This window comes from Drosophila willistoni (genome assembly GCF_018902025.1).
Source record: "Drosophila willistoni isolate 14030-0811.24 chromosome 2L unlocalized genomic scaffold, UCI_dwil_1.1 Seg168, whole genome shotgun sequence".
NCBI lineage: Eukaryota > Metazoa > Arthropoda > Insecta > Diptera > Drosophilidae > Drosophila > Drosophila willistoni.
The window spans coordinates 18,384,149-18,408,912 of NW_025814047.1; positions in this window are offsets into that span (position 1 = coordinate 18,384,149).

Below are 24,764 nucleotides of genomic sequence, written 5' to 3' on the forward strand. Positions count from 1 at the left end.
TATTAGAGTTTTTAAAGCAACGGCTTTACATTTCTAAAACATATATTACATACAAAGTATATATGCTTTCTGGTGGGCAACGTTGGGCCATTATGGTTATTTGGTTATTATGTTATTTAGTTATGAGACCGAAGGAAAAAGGAATGCCGGATTATCATATTGCGTGCTGGAATCTCTGTATTAGGGTACGATTCTTTATATTCTACGTTGGTGATGGCACCTGTCCTGCTTATGGCTTGGGCCTATCTTCGGAAGTAGTTTTATACTTGGCCAAAAACCAAAATTTTAGGATCTATTTTGATAATTGGTTTACTTCAGTTAGCCTTCTGATCTCATTAAAGGAAATGAGAATATTTGCAACGGGAACTGTACGTAAAAACCTCAATCAGATGCTGAGTTAAAAAAGCGTGAAAATGGAGTTTTTGATGTGAAATGTAAAATTAACAATAATCTTGTATGTAGGAAATGGTTTGACAATAAGCCAGTTCAAGTTCTTGTGGAACCCATGAACCCGTTGGAAAATGCAAACGTTGGAGTCCAAAAGATAAAGCATATATTATGTTCCTAGACATGCGATTGTTACTTCTTACATTAAGGGTATGGGACTAGTAGATTTCGCCGAATTATCTTAATCATGGAGCTTTACAATATTACATATTGTCACGAAGTCGGTCGTGTTTTTTTTGCGCTCTCGATTAACTAATTTTTTCGTTCTTTCGTGTACTTATTTTATATTAAATTAAATTATCTAAACCAATTTTTAACATCCCTATATTGATCGCAAAGTTAAAAGTTAAATTTACATTTTTATTGTTAGCAAAACATTAACAAACGCACTTATTATTTTGTTGTTGCCCTGTTTTTAATTTGTTTCCATTTTTAGCTCCCACCCGCGCTCTAAGTTTACAGTTCACATTTTGTTTTTGTTTGTGTGGTGTTGGTTCTCTCTATTCTTTTGTTTTCTCTTTTGATCGCGCTCGTGGACGTTAACTTCGCACTTGTGACAAGTTTTTGTTGTTGTGTGTTTTAATACAAAAAATATTCTCTTATTTTTTGTTGTCTCTTTTCATTTGCATATTGCAGTTAGCTTTTGCTTTGGTTTGTATACGCCCCTTTTAATATATATATATATTTTTCCCTTTTTATTTACATATTGATTTATAATTTTTTTTTGAAAAATCAATTTATTTAAATATGTCTGTCTGTTGCGAATATAACTGCAATAATCCCAGCAAGACCAGTGAAGACTTTCTTTACTGTTGGCTGTGTGACAATGTAATGCACTTTAAATGTGCTGGTTATACAGTCGTGTCGTGGCTTGGAGCTCGAGATGCGAAGTTTTATGAAACGGACTGGGGATGCATTTAAAACCCTGTCAGCTGGGTGCCACCAAATGCTCAGCAGCTAATATCGTTTAGGAGTCCGGCTTTGGCAGGTGTGGAGTCTCTTCGCATTTTCTCTGGAGACAGTATCCTACCTACTAACACAATATCGGTTGTAGTTTCCGAACCGTCCGGGCAAACATCCGTTCCCACGAATATTGCCAATAAAGTAGTTACAAGAGGAGCTAGTAAAGTGTTGGCTGCTTCAGCTGCTACTGCATCTGCTGTTGCAGCTACTGCTGTGCCTAGTATTCCTAGTTCCCTTGTTGTAGTTCCACCCAAAAAGCAAATTTTTATTTCGAGGCTTGATCCCAATACTACTTCTGAAGAAGTCATAGCGTACATCCAGGGCAAAGTTCAAGCCCCTTACATTGGAATAGTTAAGATTTTCATATACTCGGGACATTTCGTCCTTCAAAATAAGTGTCTCTCCAGATCTTTTTGTCCAAATATGTCATAAAGATTTTTGGCCGGAACACCTTATTGTTAAAGAGTATACCTGCCTGCTACCTGTCTCTGTGAATAACGCTCCTTCCGGCTCGTCTGCACCTGCTGGCGAGTCAAAAAAGTAATTTCGTCCATAACTCTGGCCTATCAGAACGTACGGAGACTAAAGTCTAAACTCTCTAGACTCTATGTAGATAGTTAAGCTTTTGACTTTCATATTCTTGCCTTTACTGAAACTTGGCTGAAGCCTAATATTGCGGATGCTTCAATTTTCCCCTCAAAATATTTAACATATATACATGATCGGACTATCCGTAATGGTGCTGGTGTTTTGATCACTGTTGATTCAGCGTTCTCGTCTGAAATTGTCCAGTCTGCCAATCAGGAGATTGAATTTGTCCCACCACAGTCCGACTTGGCAGAATACCTTCACTATTTGGAAGCCATTAAACTTGTTGTTAAACTTGTCTTTGACAAGAACTTGCTCATTGTTTTGGGAGATTTAAAGAGATTGTCTGGATTCTTTCATATGATTCTTTATTACTGCAGCCCTCCTCGTCACATTTTTACATATATGGTCTTCTTGAGTTAACCCTAAATCAAGTAAATCCTGTCTGGAATAGTCGTGACAGATCACTAGATCTGGTATTTGTGTTTGATTCTTCCAACTGCGATGTTCCCAGGACCGATCCCTTAATTAAACCTGAAGACAACTTCCATCCAACTCTGGATGTAACCATTGAGCTTTCTTTTGGGGTTATGTCTCATTATACTAACTCGATGCCTCTAACCCGATGTTTTCTTTTGTTAACTCATGATTTTTCTGATAAAATCTGTATTTGACTCTGTCATTACTGTCTTCTATAAAACTCTTGAGTCGTTCATAGATGTTCGAGTCCCGCGTGTGACCCAAGAATGGTCTGATAGACCTTCTTCAGGTCTATCGGATTTTTCCCTTTATGTAGTTGCTCGATCAAATTTTATGGTGCTGAATTCACAATGCTATAAGGATTATCTTCAACGATGTAATCCTAAGCAAGTTTTAACTTTGTCAACGCAAAACGTAAGAATCAGTGCACCCGCCTTACTTGTCTTTTGAAAAGAATAAATCTGACACTGAACAGGCAATTGCCGATATGTTTGCTGATTTTTTCAAAACAACATATTCCGCTACGATATATCAAGCGAATCCTAAAATCCTCATTAGTTCAAATCGTGTTATTGCATGATTCCTGTGTTTGATGAAAGATCGGTTCTTGGCGTGCACAGTTCTGTCAAACCAATATATGCACCTGGCCCGGACGAAATACCAGGCTGCGTATTGAGGTTTTGTGCAGAGGCTCTATATAAGCCAATACTTAAGTTGTTTATACTGTGCGTCGCATGTTCCGCTTTCCCATCTATCTGGAAGGAATCATATATTATTCCTCTTCAAAAAAGAAACTTTCACTCGTTGCAGAGACCGGACGTGTTGTATTTGCGCTTATCTAATTTTTTTTTGTACGCGATTATAAACATTCCTTTATTTATAAAATCATTACCTATTTAAATAAAATTTATCATCCGAATTTGATTTTCATTTCGCGATTGCTTACACTCGTTTTTGTGCATATGCAAAATATAGTCTAGAATAATTCTAACATAAATTAAAACTTACAACAGAACGGCGGTGTTTGTTGTTTCTCTAGTTACTTTTGCTGTTTTGTCTTATATCTTACCGTTTTAACTAACTCTTGCGCTATTGCGTACAAATTGTTGTAGCATGTGTTCAATTTGACGCACTCTCTCGGTCTTTCATATTTCTGTGTGATTCAGCTCTCGTCTTTTGCCTATCCGCGGCTCAGTGATACGTGTTTTTTGTTTTTGTGATCATCACTTATGTATTATTGTGGGTTCCTTTTACTCTTTCCTTGTGAAAACTTACTCTGCACATTAACCCTTGTGTCAGAACTGCTCAGTTGCCGGGAGGACGAGAATGAGATGCGGTCATTTATGAGGCGGACAAGAGATAGCCTTGACACTTTGAGGTAGATTTTAACAAACTTCAAGTGGAGTATACTGCAGTGGAGACTCAGTTCAGAAGCTTATCGCTTGAAAATGAGTGTCTAAAACGTAAAAGGACAAAAGAGTGGTGTGTATGACTTGATCCGACGGCGTCTTACCTCGTCCCCGACCGGTGTCATGCTCTATATACACCCAATTTACTGCAATTGATATCGTTTAAGACCCCGGTGGTAATTCCGGTAAGTAACGTATTACCGGTATCACCTGCTAATAATTTCTGAAAAACGGTGCCAATTGTAGTGCCCGATTTGTCCGTGCAATTACCCATTTCCATGGAAATTGCCACAAAATTCCAATTGTATCGAGGGCCCTGAAAAGTTGACTGCTGCAGTGTGTGACTTGTCCAACGTTGCTTCTGCGCTGACGCTTCGGCACCGCGGCCTCCCGTTGGCATACCACCAAATAAACATATATGTGTTGTCACATCTGATGATGTAATAGCCTATATGCGGAAGAAAGTTAACGTTAAAGTTTCATCCTACATTAAATTTGATAATTGATCTGCCCTTACTATCACCATCACTTGGTTCAAATGAGTTACCTCTAACTAGGTGCTTTCGTAAGACTGACTTTGCCAGCCTTAATGAATACAGTATTACTACAGATTGGTCTTATCTGTACAATTGTAGAGATATGAACTCTGCTGTTCGCTTATTTTATGATACTCTGAATTCACTCTTTGATATTTCTGTGCCTCTTGCTAGACAGAATCGGTTTAACAAACCTCCCTAGTCTTCTCTCGAGTTATCCAGTTTGAAAAATGTGAAGACTCGATATTATAAGAAGTTTCCAAAAATTCGTCGTTCATCAGATTACGTTCTGTATACAGTCGTTCGTTCAAAATTCATGATGCTTACATAATGCTATAAGAATTATCATCAGCGCTGTAAGCATCAGTTTTCTTTTGACCCTAAACAATTTTATAACTTTGTTAATTCTAAGCGTAAGACCTCTGTGCATCTTTTTATCCTTTCAAAATAATAAAGCATTATGCCGTTTCCGATGTTTGCAAGTTTTTTCAAAACAATTTATTCCTCAACGTGAATAATATTGAGCAAATCCGTAACCTCATCATTTAAAAAATTCTAATAGTATTTTTAATCCCGTGATTGATGAAATTTCTCTTCTTAGCGAACTTAAATTAGTTAAACCTGTTTATTCTCCTGGGCCAGATGGTCTTCCTTGATGAGTACTCAGGTTCTGTGCAAACGCATTATGTAAACCCATTTTAAAATTGTTTTCATTGTCTGTCGAATCTTCCTCTTTTCCATCTATTTGGAAGGAGTCGTATATCATTTCTCTGCATAAAAATGGCAAAAAGTCCGAAGCCTCTAACTATAGGGGTATCTCAAAATTGTCCGCTATTCCGAAAGCTTTTAGGAAAATTATAACTTCTCAATTGCAACATTTTTGCAGCTCTATTATTTCGGCATCCCAACATGGGTTTGTGAAACGTAGATCTACAACCACTAACCTTTTAGAATTTATCTATTTCAATACCAAGGGGTCCAAAAATGCTAAACAAACTGATGTCATATGGGTTTCCACTTCTTTTCCTTTCTTGGGTTCGAGAATATTTAACAAATAGAAAACATAAGGTACTTTTTAAGTCTTCTTTTTCCAACTCCGTTCCTGTGACTTCTGGTGTACCTCAAGGTAGTCATCTTGGCCCTCTGCTTTCTTCACACTATTCATTAACGATCTTCCATCATTCATTGTTCATTCGCGTGTGCTTATGTATGCTGACGATGACAAGCTTTGTCTTACTTATAAAGATACAGATTCATTTAGTCGGCTACAAGCTGATCTTAAAAACTTTCAATCCTGGTGCTAGTTTAATCTACTAAATCTTAACACTACCAAATGTAAGGTAATGACTTTTTTTCGTAACTCTCCTCAACTGGTCACTTATTTTCTAAACAACAGCCCTTTAGAACGTCTAAATAATATGAATGATTTGGGCGTACTTATGGACCATAAGTTAAATTTTAACACCCATATTTCCACCACGGTCGCAAAGGCCATGAGTGTCCTGGGTTTCATTAAAAGATGGTCAAAAGAATTTGATGACCCCTATACAACTAAAGTTCTTTTTACTTCGCTTGTCCGTCCTATTTTAGAGTATGGATCTTGCATTTGGTCACCTCAATATGAGTCCAACCAGATTAGACTAGAATCCGTTCAAAAGCAGTTCTTGCTATTTGCTCTTCGTGGCTTAAGCTGGGATCGCAATGTCAATTTGCCTTCGTATTCTAGTAGACTTCTCTTGATTAAACTTCCGTCCCTAACTAACCGTAGAATTATGCTTGGTGTCATTTTTATGCACAAGCTCCTAATTGGTGACACAGCAGTGTTCGACATGCATAGCCCTCACTTTGGCTTTTTCGTCTCTCTGCTTGTCGTCGGCCTCTCCCGATATACACTCCGCCGTCCAGCCTCATAGAGCGCGCTCGAATCATCCACCGGTACCCGCGCTCAATCTGCACACGCATAGTGTGGGTGTGCTGCGCCGACTTGCTGGATTCCCGTATATTTATGCATAATTTCTCTTAATCGGTCCATGCCCTATTGTGATTGGAGCACAGCAGCCCACTCTCTTGTGCGTATGCTCTCCAGCCGTTTGATTCTTTCGTTCTCTGCCTCCCACGCATCTTCCCGCTGTGACGAAACTCGCTGATGGTTGTATGTGGTCCGATCGAACTTGTTGTGTCGTATCGTAATGTTGCGTGTTTTAATTGCAGCAACATGTTGCGAAGCGTGATCTTTGGCAACATGTGGCCGGGCACCATGCATCCTTGGTTTTACATATACGTTGTTTCTGGTTATTTACATGTTGTTGTGTGGAACATTATTGTGGAATATTATGTTGTTTGAGCTGGCTAATGTGTGCTTGTCTGCTCTTTCCTGTGACTTTATGTCGTAGCTTGCATATGACTGGGGATGTGAACCCTAGTACCGTGTAAGGTCCTCCAAATTTGGGTGCTAGTTTTGCTGCAAATCCTTCTGCTGCGTTCGACAGATGATGCTCCTTTGCCCATACCGCAGATCCAATCGCCGGCCTCCATTCTCGCCGTCTCAAATTATAATGTCGTGCCTGGTGTTGTGCCGCAGTCTCCATGTTCCTTCTGATGAGTTCGAAAAGTTCTTTCATCTGGTTGGCCTTTTTCCTTTGTTGTTGCTTGCTCTTTTCCTGTGCTTTTTGCGACGCTGTCATATATGGCTCCCGGCATTCTTGGTTCTCGGCCTTGCACCACATATGCTGGCGTGAATCCAGTTGCTTGCGATTGACTTGTGTTTATCGCCAATGTAATTTCTGGCCAGCACTCGTCCCAATTCCGCTGGTTGTCTCCTGCATATTGGGCAATCATTGTTTTGACAGTTCTATTTACTCGTTCAGTCGGGTTTTCCTGAGGCGTATATGGCGCTGTTAATTGGTGGCTGCTTCCCCATCCTTCTAACTTCTTCTTGAAGATCCTGCTCGTGGATGGGACTCCATTATCCGTTATAACTATTTTTGGTGTCCCGAATCTTGACAAAATCCTTTCTCTGAAGGCCTTTACCAAGTTCTCCGCAGTTGCCTTTCGCATGGGTATGATTTCTGTCCATTTCGAGAAACGGTCCATAATTACCAGCAGCATTGAATTTCCGTGTTTTGATCTGGGCAACGGCCCAACGAAGTCCGCGCATATTGTTGCCCATGGTTCCTCAGGCACTTGTGTTAACAATTGTCCTGCCGCTTGTTGTTGATTAGGTTTGAATTGTAGACATGTCATGCATTTCCCGACGAAGATTCTGATGTCTCTTTGCATTCCCGGCTAGTAGTAGCTGGCGGCGGTCCTAGCAATTGTTCGCCGATTGCCCGTATGCCCGGCCGTCGCTGACGTGTGGTTTTCCTCCATTATTTGATGTAGTAGACTTTTTGGCACACACATTTTCCATGCCACCATTCCACCATTCCTCTTGTCCTGCTCTGTGCGGTATGTTTCTGTATAATTCTGTATAATTCTGTATAATTGGCTGTTTTCCACCTCATAGTCTAGATATTTCTGTGGCTGTTGCTTGATTTTTCTCATCATATCCTGAATCCATTCACACTCCTTATTGGCTTTTCGTAGTCTAGCACCGTTCTCCGTTATTCGATTGCATATTTCCATTGGTTGCCTCGACAGGGCGTCTGCTACTATGTTCAGCCAGTTCCAGTGCCACCTTGTTTTTTTCTTACGTACCGCGATTGGTGGATGCGTTAGAGTTGCAAATCCTGGTACGAATCTTCTGTACCATGAAGCTACCCCTAGATATTGGCGTAATTCTTTCACACATGTTGGCGGTTTTAGTTGGGCTATTGCTGCTACTTTGTCCGGGTCCGTGGCTATACCATTTTCTGTCACTACGTGCCCTAGAAACTTTAATTCCTTTCTGAAGAACTGGCACTTCTCTGAGTTGATCCTTAGGTTTGCCTCTTTTAGTCTTCTGAATACTTCTTGCAGGTGTTGTTTGCGGTTTTCCATTGTTTTGGTCACGATTACTATATCATCTTGGTATGCAAATGCGTTCGGCATCATCGCTAGGCCAATCACTTGGTCTAGTGCTCGTTGAAAAGTTGCTGAAGCTGAATGTAGACCGAATGGCATTACCTTCCATTGGAATAGTCCTTTCCCTGGGACTGTAAACGCTGTCATTGGCCTGCTACTGTCCTCCAGTGGTATCTGCCAATATCCGTCTTTTAGGTCCAAACTGCTTATGAACCTTGCCTCACGCAATTGATTTAGTATATAGTCGATACGTGGCATCGGATATGCATCCTTTATAGACTTCGCATTGATTTGTCTAAAGTCCACGCATAATCTCCATTTGCCCGTTTGTTTTTTCTTTACCATTACTATGGGTGAACTGTATGGGCTTTGTGATGGTTCTATGCCTCCTATTCAGCAACTCATCGACTTTCGCATTGATCTCCGCTTGCATCTTGGGGTTTTTCGGATAATATCGTTGTTTTATCGGGATGTCGTGTTTCATCGTGATCCGGTGTATCCCCACTTTTGACGGTCCCTGGATTTTTCCCAATTCCATCAGTTCGTGTTCTAGAAATGTGTGTATCTCCGTTTGCTCTTCCTTCTGTGTCACCATGATTGATATACGTTCGGTTATCCTCTTCACCGTTGGAATTTTTATCCTGTGGCCTCCGCATGCTATTTCGGTGTTCATCAGCCTTAAGAAATTCCATCCTAAGATAAGGGCATCTATTCCGTCTGGCATGATGAGAAATGTTATGTTCATTTCCTTGTTTCCGAATCGAACGCATCCTGTCTACTGCTCTTTTATATCTCTGACCTTCCCGTCCGCCATGTGTACTTGTTAGTGGTCTCTCGTTCTCCTTTGTTTTTTAGAGTTTCTACCATCTGTCTGCTCATAAAGTTGCTCGTGGCTCCAGAGTCTATTGTCGCCTTGATTTTTCTTCCTGTTACCTCTATCATTGCTGACAGTTGGTCCTCCTCCTCTATTAGATGTCCTATCAATTTTGAGGCGCTTGTTGACTTGGTTGCTGCTCTGACCTCATAGGCTGGAACCGTCGCCCGTTTCCCGATCTCCAACAACATTCTTTTGTCCTTGTTCCGACTTTTCCGCATTGCCAGCAGAAAATTAGCTGGGTATTGTTGCATTCGCCGGCCCAGTGTCCTGCTTCACCGCACTTCCGGCGTGCCTGGTTCGGATTCATGACTCTCCTTTCTCGTATGTTGTTATGTGCTCGATTCTGGTTTCACGTACTGGTATCCTGACATCTTCTGCACTGTGTTTCTTGGGGCCCGTAGTTGTTTATCCCCCTGTGGTTTACTTGGCTGTTGTGATCTCTTCGTGAATTATTTCTGTGGTGGAATTCGGCTCTTTCCTGCTCCAGCATTTCATGTTCCTCCGCTAGTTGCATCAGCGCCTCCAGATTTGTGATGTTGTGTGGCCGAACACATATTCTCATTCTCAAGAGCAATTTTCCAGAATTACTTCTAGTTGCTCAAATTGTGGGATTTTTAGAGGCCTCATCATTGTCTGCATTTGTACCATGTAGTCCTTAAAGCATTTGTTGTTACCTTGTTTGCGTGCCTTGACCTGATCGGCCAGTATGGTAAAAAAATCCCTTTGGCAGAAAATATCTCTTGAAGCATTCTGCAAATTCTTTCCATGACGGCCATGTTTATTGTTCGCAACATACCATTTTTGAGCTCTGTCCTTTAGCAGTTCTGGCATCGCCCTTGGTATCATATCTAGTTCTGACTCCGATTCTTCGGCCTGTCTGTAGCAGATCCTCCTTCTTCATGTGATAAATCCAACTTTTACCCATTTTGATCTCAGTATACACCCTTTATTTCGTTTAAATTTCACCAGTATAGCACGTTGGGCGCCAGTTGTAACGATCCTTTTTCGTCCTTCAGGATAATTTCAATCTTTAGGGCGAGGTTCGGCACAACAAATTTTATTTTGTGCCCCGGTGAAATTACGACACAATAATTTATATGTATAAATGTATGTTGGTGTTTATTTGTATACTCTGGGTTTTTGGTGGAATGTTTATATACTATTTTACACTGATTTGTGTTGATGTTTATATTGGCTGCGTAATTATTTGTTTAAATTCAGATTTTGTCGTTGCTTGTTGAGTCTATAAGGTTACTTGTAAGGCCTTATAACTCGATGACTTGCTCGTACTTGTAGATTGCTAGGCGCCGAATACTCTTAAGGTTACTCGTAAGGCCAAAAGAGATTTGTTGCTTCGCTTCTTGCTGACCAGGACTCGATGACTTGATACCTTGATCTTGACTCGACTTGTCGACTTGTCGACTTGTCACTTGGTGTGATACCGCTATATAGCCGGTGAATTTCCATCGTCCCGTCGCTTTCATCCATGCTGTTGCCATGCGTGGTGAAAGTCCCGTACAAGTCGTTGGCGCAGCCGAATCCACTTTCTGAGTACTGAGTACTTGAGTACTGTTTTAACACAACCCTGTCAGTAACACACAAATACTGTCCCTATGAACCTGTATTTGGTAAACAAAATAATTTACCAACGCATTTTAATAGCATAAATAGAATAGAACCATTATAAAGATGTCAAGTTTAGATAAGATACAAACAGTACATAAGAATAGGTTAAAAATTTGAAAAAATAATAAAAAAAAAATTAAAAAAAAAGAAAAGAAATATATAACATTTTTTTTGGATTCGACTTCTATAACATTTTTGAATGATACGAAATTATTGAGACTCAAGTTAACCGTATATATTTTGTTATTTAGCACTGAGTATCTGGAGGTGTCTGGGAGTTTCCCGAAGTAGTATCTTGTACTACTCGGACATTGGTGTTGTTATAACCATTCTGTTGGTTATTTGGGTTCTGTCTGTTATTACTATATCCACTTCCACGGCCGCCTCTTCTGTGGCGTATATAATGAGAGAGGCACTTGATTGATTTGTGGATTTCCTGTTTAATTTCACGAGCTTCATTTAGAATATGTTCCCACTCTGTCTTAATGGGAAATTCCACACTTGGTCAAGGTCATTGGCTCGACCTATATATCTTTTCTTTACGCTTTGGATATTTAGAAAAATTTCCATTCCTTGCTTAAAGATTATTTGTTAAGTAATATTTAACTTTTGATCATGCTCTCAGATTCAAAAGCATGTTAATGTATATTTTACTTTTCTATATCTATTATTTCTACATCTGAATCTGTTAAATATATTGTTTCTAAACTTGATTCTGAGAAGTTCGTGGACCCATCCAGGCACGTCTTTTCTTAAAGGAGTCCTAGCTAACAATCTACTATAAGCTACCTTTATGATTTTTTTTTAAATTTGTAGTTGTTGGCTATCCAATACCTTATTTCCTTGTATTTGTAATTTACGTCACCTGAGTGTATCAGGAAATCAAGGAAAGGTAAATATTTTTGCAGTTTTTGCATTTCTATTTCATCCATATTCCACACTAACTGGCTAGGCTTATTAATATGGATGTATTTATATTTTTTTTAAAAGAAAAAAAGTTTTTTTTTTTTTCGTTTTGCTTACTGCTTTTGTTCCTCCTGATGGTACTGTGAGAATGAAACTCATCTGTACCCTAGAGCCTCCTTAAACTGGGAAATCTTCTCCCGTTATGTCAAGGTAAGCTAAAATAATTTGTACCAAGTTTATAGAGCGTTGAGATGAGTTACTTTCCTCGCTTCTAAAGACTTCAATTAAATCTTGGACTATGCTAGGGTGCCTGTTGTTTAAATTTCCAAAGTACCTGTCAAGAGTGGTCATATTTTTTTTGTTATTTAATGTTTTATTCAAAATTTTCTCGATTCATAATTGCTTGCCTTATCTAGATCATAAGCTTGGCTTAGAGCTCTTTCAGTTACACATCTGTAGTGTAATAGGTAAGCTTTTTATAATACATATGCGCACAATATTATGACAATTATCAATAGTAGTATGTTCGTTAATGTCATATCAGCATTTGATGAGTCAATTTTATTTATAACGTTTGCAGTGGAGTCCATTGATTTTGTTTCGATTAACCCCATTGTGGGAATAACGGATACATCATCAAATTTAGTTATGCTATTATCGAACATACGTATGGGTTTTTTTTTTTGTTTATTAAAAGTTTTTTTTTTGTAATTCTAATTATGGCCTCACTGACCTCAAATGGTCCTATGTAAGACGATTTTAATTTAATAATATGATTATAACGAATACGAAAAAATAGGGAACAAAAGCTTATAAAGATAGGTTAAAACCTTTTGTTTAGCAATTACTTTAATTTTTTTCATAAGTATTTCGAGTTTTGATCGTATTTGCTTGAATATGAATATTAATTGAAATATTTAAAATAAAATGTTATGGATTCATACATATTTTTAAAGAAAAAATTTTTTTTTATTTAAATTGTTCGGGAAGATAAAACAAAGTAAGAGAAAGAAAAACATAATCTCAACTGTGTCTTGCACAGCGAGCCAGAGAAGTGGAAAAATTATAGAGAATGTGGTTGGCTCGCAATTCACGTATACATTTATTTTTTCACAATTTTTTTTTTAAATTCTCCAACCACATTGTTAGTAAAAGCCTATCCAAAAAAGGTTAGTATTTCGCAAGATGCACTTTCGTGCTTCAACTTGCTTATGGAGCTTATATTTAAAATTATTAAATAAGGCAAGTTAGGGCTTTCGTATTTCTGTGGCCTCTTGCGTTTCTTCGCTCTTTGGCGAAGCTCGGCTTTAGAATGTCAATACGCTCTATGCAGCGTTGTCGGTCTGTGTTTTATAAGTATGTACATTTATTTCTTCTTTTTTCATGTACTTCATGTCCTTTCCAGTGTTGTTATTTCGCTGTTGGTATAGTCCGAAATCCGAAATCCGAATAGACATCTGAACTAGCCCAATCGATTGGAGACGGCGGAGACGGTATTGGAGGGCGATAATTATTTGGCGAATCCCAAAAATTAACATCTAAATTGTGCTTTCCAGGTACCATCGGTGGTGGTTTTATTCCTGGACTTTCCTTTTTATGGCTAGCTGCGGTTGATCTTGTCCTCTAGGCTAACTTAGCTGGGTGGGATGCAATTGAAGCCCATGGTGTCTTTTTGGTTTTTTCGAACGCCACTGCCGAAAGATGGATACTTGACGGGGGCGGAATTTTTTGTTTTATCCACAGATGCTTTTGTATTGTGTTTTATTTAAGTAGCTTGGTTGCGTCCTTTTATATTATTATTTTATTTCTTATATTTTTTTTTTTTTAGGTCCTTTAGTACCTCTGTCACGGTCGCCATGTAAAGAGGGCAAGGACCGGGTTCCTTTGCGTTTGAATTAATTGTTAGAGGGACACGTCAGTGTCCATTCATTGTAGTTTTCAGATTCAGTCTTTATTCCAAATTGTACTTTTGCTTAAGGTAAGTTTAAATATATATTCTCAAGATGCGACTTATGCGACAGCTACAAAAGAAAGGGAGAGTGTCAATACATACATACATATTGTTGGAGCGCTTGGATCAAAGTGCTTGGTAAGCTTTCACACGCTGGCCTGGCTCTAGCTCATGTTACGCTTGTGCATACATTGCTTATGTGAATATATGTATGTGCATATACAAATGAGTTGAGCTCATTGTATTAAATGATTATTTGTATGAATATACTACAATGGTCAGATTTAAAGACTGTCATAGCCTGGATTCAATCAAAAATTAAGCACGAACCGGGCAATATTTGGACAAGAGGCCTCGAATTTTTATTGAACGATGAATCTAGCTGGCCAGCACAGGAAAAGATCTACGTTGAAAACGATTCGACTGAACAAAAAAAGGTATATTTAACATATTCTGTGGAATATATTATTGACCTAAACAGATTTTCAAAATATTTGCGACTGAAGCGAACAATGGGATGGATATTGAGATTTAAACAACGGATATTCAAACGTCAATGTGATAATGATGTAACAACACTTTCTTCGCGGGAATTGCAAGATGCAGAAAATACATTAGTAAAAATCATGCAAAAGGAAGTCTATCATAGACAACTAGCTGATCTACAAACAAATTCAGGCGGGTCAAAAGACAGTAGCATCTTCTCTTTAACCTTTACGATAAACGCAGACGGGATCTTAGTGGTCAACGGTAGGCTTGACTATGCAACATCATTATCGCAAAGTGCTCGTCATCCTATTATATTACCCAAAAAACACAAATTAACTGATTTAATAGTAACATCGTATCACGAGAGATTTCCTCATCAAATCGATGAACTCATTATCGCTGAGATTCGTCACAAATTCTGGGTCATTTGCTTGCGAGCCGCTATAGAAAGGGCAAAAACGGTTTGCCAGTTTTGTAAAAATAGAAAAACTCTCTCTGATGGGTCATCTACCGACCGATCGTGTAACTTCTTACCAAAAACCATAATCCTACGTAGGACTTGACTATTTCAGGCCAGTTACTGTAACAATCGGTCGCCGACATGAAAAAGGATGGGTAGCTCTATTTACGTGCCTTACAATAAGAGCTATACACTTGGAATTAGCAGCAGACTTGTCTACAGACGCATGTATATATTCGAAACTTCATGAACAGACGTGGTATACCAATCAGAATACGATCGGACATTTAGTATTTTTTTTTTTTTACATTTATTATACTACTACTATATCTACTCTTAAATTAGAGCCTAACAACAAGTTTGAGATATTTTTCTTAGTCTAGTACTTAAGATAAATCCTGGGGATATTGCAGGCGGCCCTACTCACTTGTTATTGGGTTGGTCTGTCATTTCTTTTAAGACGAGTTCTATTATTACTTCGTGTAAGGCAATTGGCAAGAACATTTGGGTGTGCATCCAGTTTCGCAGAATACTTTAGTTGTTGAGTACCTATTTCAGATTTTACGCTAGGTATATTTATATCATTTTGAATTTTGTTGTTTCGTATATACCACGAGGCCCCCGTGATTGATCTTATAATCTTCGACTCCGCCCTTTGTTTAATGTCGACATTGCTGGTACTTGCATTTCCCCATAGTACGGCTCCGTAAGTCCTGATGGGTTTCAGTACGGAGTTGTATAGGAAGACTTTATATTCAGACGTAGAGGGGACCGAGCATTGATGATCCAATGTAGGCTACTCGCTTTCAGTTTAAGCTGTGACTTTTTTGCTTCGATGTGCTTGCGCCAAGTTAGTCTTCTGTCTAGGTGGATGCCAAGGTAAGTGACATCCACGGCTTGAGGAACTGGTACGTTGTTTAGCATTAGAGCTAGACAGTTTCTTCTGTTAAGCGTAAATGTAACATGTTTGCATTTCTGCTCGTTGACCCGGATACGCCAGGTTGCTAGCCATTCCTCTACCACCTTGAGGTGTTCCTCTGATTTTGCAGAGGTTTGTAGTGGGCATTTGGATCTGCTGAGGATTGCCGTGTAATCGGCAAAAGTGGACGTTGTAAGTCCTAAACTCGTTGGTAAGTCTGCAGTGTACAGCAGGTAGAGCAATGGGCCGAGTACACTGCCTTGCGGTACACCAGCTTTGATTTCAAAATCAGCCGAGACTGAGCCATTACATCTTACAGCGAATTTGCTATTGTAAAGGTAAGATTCCATGAGTTTGTGGGTGTACTGTGGCAGTTTTTGCCGGATTTTGAACATCAGACCCTCCAGCCAAACTCTATCGAAAGCCTGGGCAACGTCGAGAAAGACAGCCGCACAGTATTCTTTTAGTTCGAATGCTGTTCGTATTTCGGATGTTATGCGATTGACTTGTTCAATTGTACCATGTTTTTCGCGGAAGCCGAACTGGTGTGAAGGGATTGTGTTCTCCGATGCAAGAAATGAGTTTAGTCGGATCTGCAGGACCTTTTTAAAAAGCTGAGAAAAACATGGCAGCAAACTAATTAGCCTATAGGATGATGGCTGGGTTTTGTCCTTTCCCACTTTAGGAATCATGATGATATTGGACTTTTTCCATGTTCTTGGCAAGTAGCCAATTTTTATTATAGCGTTAAACAGTTTGCAGATATATTGTATGGCGATGATAGGGAGTTCTAGGATCGTTTTCGGTGTGATTAGGTCATGGCCTGGGGCTTTTTTCAGTTTTATGTGGTTTTCAGCGATCTCGTCCGATTGGAGTTCCGAGTACTCACTATCCGTTAATGTGCTCGAAGGGGGAAGCACAGATGAGTTTGATGTTGGATTTGGCTGGAAAACCATTTTAAGATGTGTGGCAAATACGGATGCCCTCTCTTCGTTACTGCGGGCCCATCCACCGGTTGGACTCCTTATCGGTGAAATTGTCTCTATAGGAGCGCTTAAAGTTGGGTGGGCTTTCCACAGAGGATGTTTAGTGCTGGTTGGACTGAGCTTTTCTATGTATTTCCTTTGAGCCCAGCCTTCCTCTTGTCTTAACGCCTTGGAGAGGTTGCGATTAGCATGCCTTAGGCGAAGTTTTACTGCTGGTGAGCGAGTAATCTGCCATTCTCTTCTTAGACGTCGTTTTTCCGTTACTAATTGTTCTATCCGCCGGTTCGTTGGCCTGTCAACAGGTTTAGTGTAAGAAGAGCATGTGGAGTAGATACTCTTGCTGCAGCTCCCATCATATATTAAACGTTAAAAAAAAAAAAAAAAATTTTTGCGGGGTGCACTAAAAAACACGTCTGCACATGGCAGACATGGCAAGTTTAATTGTCCAGCAAACCCAAGTTCATGAGGCTGTTGGGAACGCCTAGATCAGTCAGTTAAAAAGGTTTTGGTAATAACGTTGCAAGATAAGGCGCCCTAGGTTGAAACACTTAGAAGTTTTCTTATCGAAGTGGAAAATATTATAAATAGCAGACCACTAACACACATTCCAGTGGTATAAATAGCAGACCACTAACACACAAAGACGATCCAGGCCCACTAACGCCTAATCATTTCCTGCATGGCACAACCAATTCGACACAAACCCCTGGAGAGGAAGGCAACTTTTGTCATCGAATACAATATAGAATTTGTCAATAATTAAAAAATACGTTTTGGAAACGATGGATAAGGGAATATCTACCAACTCTGACAAAGCGAACAAAGTGGTGACGAAAACCAACCAACGACAAGCTGGAAAAGAGGAATCATCGTGAAAGTTATTCCAGCCAGAGGGGGGATAATACGAGTGGTCGAAGTAAAAACAAATGCTGGAATTTTAAAACGACCAGTGTCTAAGCACATTAACTCCTGAGTAGTTTTACGGTAGGCGGTATGTTGTAGAGGTGATATGTTGTATCCGAGCCCTGAATTTAAGTAGCCCTGATCGTTTTCCCTTTTTAATTTAGTATATATCGACCTGAATGCATCCCTGACTTATCGAGGCAGAGACCAACTCTAAGAAGTGAATCGAGGAGTCAGTACAGAAAAAAATTGCACAGGAACGACACTGTGAGGAACATTATAATTAACTATAATGTCCCACACAACAAGCCAGCAACAACACAATCAAGCGGTGCAAAGGATGCACCAGATACAAGATACAGGCGAGACACAAACCAAACGTACGATATACGACCGAACCCGCTGCTGATGGATCGAACCGATTCAGTATAAGTAGCATACGATCAAACGTGGCCAGTCGAACCACACGCAACCGCCGGTGATTTCGTACAAGCGGGAAGATGCGTGGGAAGCATAATGCAAGAAACCGATATACACACACATGCGATGGGCAACCAAGTCCAACATGGCTCGATCCCATGATTTCGATCGAACCACATGCGACCGCTGGCAATTTCGTACAAGCGGGAAGATGCGTGGGGGGCATGCATGCATTATATGAAACGATAATGGTTTGTGGATTGCATAGGGGAATATACGAACCGAAGGGGGAGGGATGAACGATGGGGAAGCCCTCTATCTGATAGATACGGTATACGTATGAAAGTGCATTGCAGGGGAAATTAAACGAGTGCACACAGCACGCGTGCATCGCGACCCATAGCATTTTTTAGCCTAGCCATTCTTTGAATATTGCCGGTAAGCAGAATTCGCCGGAAGAGGCGACCCACTTCTGACACGATCCCAACGCCGCACTTTTTAGCCTAGCCATTCTTTGAATATTGCCGGTAAGCAGAATTCGCCGGAAGAGGCGACCCACTTCTGACCCGATCCCAACGCCGCTGCCAACAGCACGACGCCGCAGCCAGCGCCCTATGGGCATCTCGGGATATATTTAAGGGACCACGCTCGACAGAGCCGGCAGTCTTAGTTTAGACGTGGAACTAATTGACTCAAGTCTACAAGTCATGATCAATCAAGGGAGTTTTTAAGGCCTTACGAGTTACCTTAAAAGCTCAGACTAGTGAAACAAACAAGTGAAAGGATCAAGAAAAGTCAGAATAATTTGAGACGGCCTTACGAGTAACCTCTCAAATTATCCTGTAACCAGCAAGTCCTTGGAATAGGAGTAAGACACCGTGTTTATGCAAGAATCGAGTAAGGTCAAACTGCTCCAGGACAATTCCCAGCATATTGGAAGGTACAAGGATATATCCTGTTACCGAAATTCCAGGAAAGAGGTCGGGACTCCTCTAAAAGAAACTTGTCATATCCAACCAAGCCCATAAACAATCGTAAATAAACATACCACCAAAACAAATCAATAAACAAACCTGTTCTAATTTCACCGGGGCACAAAATAAATTTTGTTGTGCCGAACCTAGCCCAAGAGATAATTGTAAATATCCCGAAGGACGAAAAAGGATCGTTACAACTGGCGCCCAACGTGCTATACTGATGAAATTTTAAACAAGACAAAAGTTTGAAAATTGAAAAGAAAACATCAAAATGGGAAAAGGATGGATGTACCACATGAAGAAGGAGGATCTGGTACAAACAGGCCAAAGGATCGGAGTCAACATGAACGGCACGGTAGAGGAGATGAGAAAACAACTCGGCGAATGGATAGACAACCACGAGTCTGATCCAGAGTGGGGAGAGGAGATAAGAAGATTAGAACTCAAGTTCACAAAAATGTCCAAGCAAAAACCAGAAACAAGCGCAGCACAGTCAGGCGAGAATGGTGAGAACAAGGAGGCCGAGGAGTTCAAAAAAATAAATATCGCTACGCTAGCGATTCCTCCATTTGCACCACCAAGATGGGGAAGCGAAGGAGCATTAGACGGCACCGACACAAAGAGGGACTTAAGGAGACAAACGATAGACCCCAAGAACGCGGCACCGCACACAACAAACAGGACCACCGAATACGCCAAGGTGGCAAAACAAGTGAGGGAGTGGACTTTCAGATTCGATGGCAATTCCAGACCGCTAGAGTTTATAAAACAAATCGAGTGGTCAGCAGACATGTATGGCATCGAGCTGGACATGATCCCAAGAGCAATGCCAGAACTACTGAAAGACAAAGCACTCAAATGGTACCTCGCAAACAATAAGCAGTGGCGATCGTGGAAGGAATTCGTTGAGGGCTTCAAGAAATACTTCCTGCCAAGAGGATTCTTCAACAAATTGGCTGATCAAGTGAAAAATCGCAAACAAAACAGAAACGAGTATTTCAAGGACTATATGGTCGACATGCAAACAATGATGAGACCCCTTAAAATACCAGAGTACGAGCAATTGGAGGTTATATTAGAAAATTGCACTCCAGATTTGAGGATATTCGTTCGGCCGCACAGAGTCAGAAACCTAGATGAGCTGATGCAGTTGGCGGAAGAACATGAGATGCTTGAACAAGAACGATCAGATTTCCATCGCCCAAACAATGCTCAAAGAACACACAACAACCAATCAAGCCATAGAGGAGGAAATTACGGGCCACCAGTCACACAGTGCCGAAGATGCCAAAACAACAGCATGGAGAACAATTTAAGACCAACCCAAGAAAATAAAAACATCCAAGAGGGAAGAGTCTTGAACCCAAACCAGGCATGCCGCAGATGCGGGGGAGCCGGACACTGGGCAAGGGAGTGCAACAATCAGAGACTCAATTTCTGTTGGCAGTGTGGAAGGATTGGGAAAAGAACAAAAGAGTGTTGTTGGAGTTCGGGAAACGAAAGGCGGTTCCAGCCTATCAGGGGCGAGCAGGGACCCAGCCAACAAGCTCCTCACCACTAATAGGCCAACTAATAGAGGAAGAGGATCAATTGTCAGCAATTATTGAAGTAGCAGGAGTCCAGATAAAAGCGACAATTGACTCCGGAGCCACGAGCAGTTTTATCAGCAAACAAATGTTGGAAACGGTGGAAAAGAAAGGAGACCGAGAGACCACGAACAAGCAAGTATACATGGCGGACGGGAAGGTGAGAGACATCAACGAGCAATGGACAGGATACGTTCGATTCGGAAACAAAGAAATGAACATAACATTTCTCATCATGCCAGACGGAATGGATGCCCTTATCTTAGGATGGAATTTCTTAAGGCTGATGAATACCGAAATAGCATGCGGAGGCCACAGGATAAAAATTCCAACGGTGAAGAGGATGCAGGACAGGATGACCGAACGCATATCGATCGTGGTGACATAGAAGGAAGAGCAAACAGAAATACAAAGGTTTCTAGAACACGAACTGATGGAATTGGAGAAAATCAAGGGATCATCAAAAGTAGGGATACACAGGATCACAATGAAGGATGATATACCAATAAAACAAAGGTATTACCCAAAAAATCCAAAAATACAGGGAGAAATCAACACAAAGGTCGATGAACTGTTGACAATGGGATGCATCGAACCATCACAAAGCCCATATAGCTCACCCATAGTGATGGTGAAAAAGAAGCAGACGGGCAAATGGAGATTATGCGTAGATTTTAGACAGATTAACGCAAAATCTATAAAAGATGCCTACCCAATGCCCCGCATCGATTACATCTTAAACCAACTACGTGAAGCGAAATTTATAAGCAGCCTAGACCTGAAGGACGGCTATTGGCAAATTCCGTTGGAAGAAAACAGCAGGCCAATGACAGCATTCACAGTCCCAGGGAAAGGTTTATTCCAATGGAAAGTGATGCCATTCGGGTTACACTCCGCATCAGCAACGTTTCAACGGGCTCTGGACCAAGTCATTGGCCCAGAAATGATACCAAACGCGTTCGCCTACCAAGATGACATAGTAGTAGTAAGCAAAACAATCAAAGAACACATGGACCACCTGCAAGAAGTGTTCAGGAGATTGAAAGAAGCAAACTTAAGAATAAATGCTGAAAAGTGCCAATTCTTTAGACAAGAGCTAAAGTTTCTAGGCCACTTGGTAACAGAAAACGGTATTGCAACGGACCCAGACAAGGTGGCAGCAATAGCTCAATTGAAGCCGCCCACGTGCACAAAAGAATTACGGCAATATCTAGGAGTGGCTTCGTGGTACAGACGATTCGTACCAAATTTTGCTATGATAACACACCCGTTAAACGCACTGCTCAAGAAAAAAACCAAATGGCATTGGAGTGAAGAGCATCAGGCAGCATTCGAATCGGTGAAGGAAAAACTCACGAGTGACTCAGTATTGGCATGCCCAGACTTCACAAAAATGTTCGTACTCCAGACAGATGCAAGCAACATAGGATTAGGGGCCATACTAGTACAAAACACCGAGGAGGGGGAAAGAGTGGTTTCATATCTGTCGAGAGAGTTGAATCAAGCGGAGAAGAACTATTCGGCAACAGAAAAGGAATGCCTAGCAATAGTGTGGGCAGTACGCAAGCTGAGACCATATCTCGAGGGATACCGATTTAAGGTGGTGACAGACCACATGGCGTTGAAGTGGTTGAATAGTATAGAGAGCCCCACGGGCCGCATAGCTCGATGGGCACTGGAATTACAACAATACGATTTCGAAATAGCATATCGAAAGGGTAAATTAAACATTGTCGCCGATGCACTATCAAGACAACCGATGGAAGGGTGCAAAAGAATAGTAGACAATGGCGCCCGATTACGACAAGCAAACAAAGAATGTGAGTGGATCCAAGATATAATAAAGAAAATACAACAACAACCACAGAAATATCCAGATTACATGGTAGAAAACAGCCAGGTGTACAGGAATATTCCGCATAGAGCAGGCCAAGAAGAAGTAATATCATGGAAATTGTGTGTGCCCAAGACACTACGGAACCAAGTGATGGAAGAAAACCACACTTCCATAACGGCAGGGCATACAGGAAACAGGCGAACGATTGCTAGAACTGCGTCAAGATATTATTGGCCAGGAATGCAACGAGATATCAAAAAATTCGTGGGAAAGTGTACAACGTGTCAACAATACAAACCCAACCAACAGCAAGCAGCAGGGAAAATGCTGACGCAAATACCGGATTTCGTCGGACCCTTACCACGGTCGAAACATGGAAACTCAATGTTACTAGTAATCATTGACCGATTTTCAAAATGGACAGAACTGATACCCATGCGAAAGGCAACTGCGGAGAATCTAATCAAGGCCTTTAGGGAAAGGATTCTGTCGAGATTTGGAGTTCCTAAAGTGGTAATAACGGACAATGGGGTCCAATTCACTAGCAGAACGTTTAAGAAAATGCTAGAGGAATGGGGATGCCAACGCCAATTAACAGCACCATACACACCACAAGAAAACCCAACCGAAAGGGCAAACAGAACAGTGAAAACAATGATTGCTCAGTTTACCGGTGAAAATCAACGGAATTGGGATGAGAGCTGGCCGGAAATAACACTGGCTGTAAATACTAGTCAATCAGAGTCAACTGGATTTACGCCAGCATATGTGATACAAGGACGTGAACCTAGAATGCCAGGCGCGATATACGATAGTGTCACGACAGGCACAGGAAAGCAAAGCGTACCACCAGAGCCGAAGGCAAAACAAGTGCAAGAGCTGTTCGAGCTAATAAGACGTAATCTGGAGACGGCGGCACAAGATCAGGCACGTCACTATAACCTAAGGAGGAGAGAGTGGAGACCAACAATTGGAACCACAGTATGGGCAAAAGAACACCATCTCTCGAATGCGGCCGAAGGATTTGCAGCAAAATTGGCACCAAGATTTGGAGGCCCATATGAAGTGACTGGTTTTTTGTCTCCAGTTATATGTAAATTACGGCACAAAGAAACAGGAAAAACCAGGCAAGCACACATCAGCCAGATGAAACAACAAATATGTGAACAAACAGATGGCAAGAAACTAGATGAACAATGAGTAAGGACGACTCTGATGACATGGCAGCGAGAAAGCAATACACATACAGAAAACAAACACAAGGTACAAGGGACAGGGGAGGGCAAATCACTCCCGAAGAAGGGGGGGAGTGTGAGGAACATTATAATTAACTATAATATCCCACACAACAAGCCAGCAACAACACAATCAAGCGGTGCAAAGGATGCACCAGATACAAGATACAGCCGAGACACAAACCAAACGTACGATATACGACCGAACCCGCTGCTGATGGATCGAACCGATTCAGTATAAGTAGCATACGATCAAACGTGGCCAGTCGAACCACACGCAACCGCCGGTGATTTCGTACAAGCGGGAAGATGCGTGGGAAGCATAATGCAAGAAACCGATATACACACACATGCGATGGGCAACCAAGTCCAACATGGCTCGATCCCATGATTTCGATCGAACCACATGCGACCGCTGGCAATTTCGTACAAGCGGGAAGATGCGTGGGGGGCATGCATGCATTATATGAAACGATAATGGTTTGTGGATTGCATAGGGGAATATACGAACCGAAGGGGGAGGGATGAACGATGGGGAAGCCCTCTATCTGATAGATACGGTATACGTATGAAAGTGCATTGCAGGGGAAATTAAACGAGTGCACACAGCACGCGTGCATCGCGACCCATAGCATTTTTTAGCCTAGCCATTCTTTGAATATTGCCGGTAAGCAGAATTCGCCGGAAGAGGCGACCCACTTCTGACACGATCCCAACGCCGCACTTTTTAGCCTAGCCATTCTTTGAATATTGCCGGTAAGCAGAATTCGCCGGAAGAGGCGACCCACTTCTGACACGATCCCAACGCCGCTGCCAACAGCACGACGCCGCAGCCAGCGCCCTATGGGCATCTCGGGATATATTTAAGGGACCACGCTCGACAGAGCCGGCAGTCTTAGTTTAGACGTGGAACTAATTGACTCAAGTCTACAAGTCATGATCAATCAAGGGAGTTTTTAAGGCCTTACGAGTTACCTTAAAAGCTCAGACTAGTGAAACAAACAAGTGAAAGGATCAAGAAAAGTCAGAATAATTTGAGACGGCCTTACGAGTAACCTCTCAAATTATCCTGTAACCAGCAAGTCCTTGGAATAGGAGTAAGACACCGTGTTTATGCAAGAATCGAGTAAGGTCAAACTGCTCCAGGACAATTCCCAGCATATTCGA